We start from the raw sequence: 3,915 nt of genomic DNA on the forward strand, positions 1-3,915 counted from the left end.
AGTAAAGCTACAAGATAACATATAGTGGAGTAAAGCTACAAGATAATAACATCTAGTGGAGTAAAGCTACAAGATAACATATAGTGGAGTAAAGCTACAAGATAACATATAGTGGAGTAAAGCTACAAGATAACATCTAGTGGAGTAAAGCTACAAGATAATAACATATAGTGGAGTAAAGCTACAAGATAATAACATCTAGTGGAGTAAAGCTACAAGATAATAACATCTAGTGGAGTAAAGCTACAAGATAACATCCATAATGCAAGCTGGACTCTTATTATCACTATGTACTGATGGACAAAACTGTAACCATGGACATGTATTATGATTATTATACAGTAAATGTCCTGGCTAGTGTGTTAGTGGAACACTACAATGTATTGGCTAGTGTGTTAGAGAAACACTACAATGTATTGGCTAGTGTGTTAGAGAAACACTACAATGTATTGGCTAGTGTGTTAGAGAAACACTACAATGTATTGGCTTGTGTGTTAGAGAAACACTACAATGTATTGGCTAGCGTGTTAGTGGAACACTACAATGTATTGGCTAGTGTGTTAGAGAAACACTACAATGTATTGGCTAGTGTGTTAGAGAAACACTACAATGTATTGGCTAGTGTGTTAGAGAAACACTACAATGTATTGGCTAGTGTGTTAGAGAAACACTACAATGTATTGGCTTTTTACAATACAGTGTGTTGTAATAGTGCAATAGAGCAGTGTTCAGTTAGGATCAAGTTAGAATTCAGTTAGGAATTCAACATGAAATTTCATCGGGGACTACGTTGGAAACAAGTTGAATCTTGTTGTTAAAGACAGGAAGCTGTAACAGTCTAGAATGTGTCTGCCAACAGAGAGATCTTACCAGTACCAAGACCATCCATCCCTGGAATATCATCTCCAAACCTGAGGAAAACAATCAACATCACTTTGTTGTTATAGAACATTATCAGAACGACCAGATTATCAACTGTAAACCATCTAAATGGTGTCACTGTTGAGGTTGTATGGCTGAACATGAATTGTATCACACTGTATGTTCTAATCATTATTCAAATAATAATTTATTCACCAGTGGTGGCTAGTGGGCAGAGATATCGGAGGATCAGATCATTGCAATAAATTACATTTCAGCCATTAGAATAAGCCTGTACTCCTATATCATCACCCACCAGCCTCCTCTGTTCTCTACCCACAAAAGCATTGAGTACCACTGAATTACCTTGTAAAGAAATCAAATGAATAGTGCTGGAGTCAGGTCTAGTTGTAACACTGCTGACTAGAATAGTGCTGGAGTCAGGTCTAGTGGTAACACTGCTGACTAGAATAGTGCTGGAGTCAGGTCTAGTGGTAACACTGCTGACTAGAATAGTGCTGGAGTCAGGTCTAGTGGTAACACTGTTGACTAGAATAGTGCTGGAGTCAGGTCTAGTGGTAACACTGCTGACTAGAATAGTGCTGGAGTCAGGTGTAGTGGTAACACTGCTGACTAGAATAGTGCTGGAGTCAGGTCTAGTGGTAACACTGCTGACTAGAATAGTGCTGGAGTCAGGTCTAGTGGTAACACTGCTGATTAGAATAGTGCTGGAGTCAGGTCTCGTGGTAACACTGCTGACTAGAATAGTGCTGGAGTCAGGTCTAGTGGTAACACTGCTGACTAGAATAGTGCTGGAGTCAGGTCTAGTGGTAACACTGTTGACTAGAATAGTGCTGGAGTCAGGTCTAGTGGTAACACTGCTGACTAGAATAGTGCTGGAGTCAGGTCTAGTGGTAACACTGCTGACTAGAATAGTGCTGGAGTCAGGTCTAGTGGTAACACTGCTGACTAGAATAGTGCTGGAGTCAGGTCTAGTGGTAACACTGTTGACTAGAATAGTGCTGGAGTCAGGTCTCGTGGTAACACTGCTGACTAGAATAGTGCTGGAGTCAGGTCTAGTTGTAACACTGCTGACTAGAATAGTGCTGGAGTCAGGTCTAGTGGTAACACTGTTGACTAGAATAATGCTGGAGTCAGGTCTAGTGGTAACACTGTTGACTAGAATAATGCTGGAGTCAGGTCTAGTGGTAACACTGCTGACTAGAATAGTGCTGGAGTCAGGTCTAGTTGTAACACTGCTGACTAGAATAGTGCTGGAGTCAGGTCTAGTGGTAACACTGTTGACTAGAATAATGCTGGAGTCAGGTCTAGTGGTAACACTGCTGACTAGAATAGTGCTGGAGTCAGGTCTAGTTGTAACACTGCTGACTAGAATAGTGCTGGAGTCAGGTCTAGTGGTAACACTGTTGACTAGAATAGTGCTGGAGTCAGGTCTCGTGGTAACACTGCTGACTCCAGATCACACACAGACCCACTGGAGATGGGGTTACTAATCCTGCCTCAGCCCCCACTCTCTGTCTCCCTCTCTACCTTACCACTGTCACTGAGCTTAAACAATACAATATAAAATGTATATATGTAAAAAATCTAAATAAATCAGAGATAAATTTAGAAATACATTTGGAAATGTTTAGAAATCTTTATTTTAGAACTAAATCAAATGAATAGTGACTCATCCAATGACCCCCCTCTGGGAATGCTTTTAAACTGGAGAGTGTAACTCTGTTTGAACTTGGGGGGCCCCTTGGTTGGGGAGCGAGAACAGGTGGCTCGGATGGTGCCCAGGTTATTCATGAATCTGTTGCTCTGTGTGGGGACACTGGGTCTGTAGACTGTCTGTCTGTGGTGGTTTCTGGTTTGGTTACACTGATGAAATGTAGATGAGAAGAGATGTCAGGTATCTTGCATAGTTTGAATAAATATCTATGGCACTTAATATAATTCATTTGGATGAGATGGGGCATCTCAAGAGATTTAATCTGAAAAATGTCAAATAAATAACTAAATATAATCCCTCTCAAAGCCCTTTAAACTATTCTAAACTAGGCATTCCTTATCTCCACTGAACATATATTAGTGCCACAGACATATGACCCCCCCGCCCCCCCCACACACACACACATACAGTTCTGAGAGGAGGTAAAATAACCCCTTCATTTACATGAAGCTATAAATAAGGAGAGGAGGAGGGGAGGGGAAGCAGGTGTGTTCTGGGGGAGAAAGGGGAGCAACACATCACTGCCTGTAACTCAGTGTCAGAGCTAGAACACGTCCCTGGTGAATGACTCTGATAACTAGAGATACTAGATATGAAACCATCAGCTGGTCTTTGGGTGGGACTGAAACCAGTGGTCTACAGACAGCTGTTCCTGTTGTAAAGTACATGTAGATCTTTCCTCAGTCATTATTGGTGGTCCTATGTCCTCCTCAGGTGGACGTTGACAGAACTGCAGCCTCTGTTCTGATCACTGATGCAATGTGAAACACAGCATGACATGACTCTCTATATGTTGGACCAATCCTAACTTCCACTTAAGGGGATACTTCAGAATTTTGGCAATGAGGCCCTTTATATACTTCCCCAGAGTCAGATGGACTTGTTCATACCATTTGTATGTTTCTGTGTCCAGTTTGAAGGCAGTTAGTTAGTTTAGTCAGTCAATGTTAACTAGCGTTTCCCATAGACTTCCAGTCATTGTGCGATCTTCATCTGACTCTGGGGAAGAAGATAAAGGACCTCATTGAGTGTTTACTTAGTCATGGATGGATGTCAATGGGAGACTAAGTGAAGACCAGACTTATACAGTTGTTATTAATGCTGAAATGATACTGAGTCCAACATCCAATGTTAATACTAGAGAACAGTCAACTGTTAGGTCATCTCTGGTTGGTCAGAATCCTTGTTATGATAATAAACCTGGTAAGGATTCTGGGCTCTTCTGTCTTGGTTCAATTTAAACAGTCATTATCCAGATTCCCCCTCATTTAGTGCTGCTAACACTGATGCTCATCAACATGCTCAAATACAAACAC

The sequence above is a fragment of the Salvelinus alpinus genome, chromosome 1, assembly GCF_045679555.1.
Source record: "Salvelinus alpinus chromosome 1, SLU_Salpinus.1, whole genome shotgun sequence".
Lineage (NCBI taxonomy): Eukaryota > Metazoa > Chordata > Actinopteri > Salmoniformes > Salmonidae > Salvelinus > Salvelinus alpinus.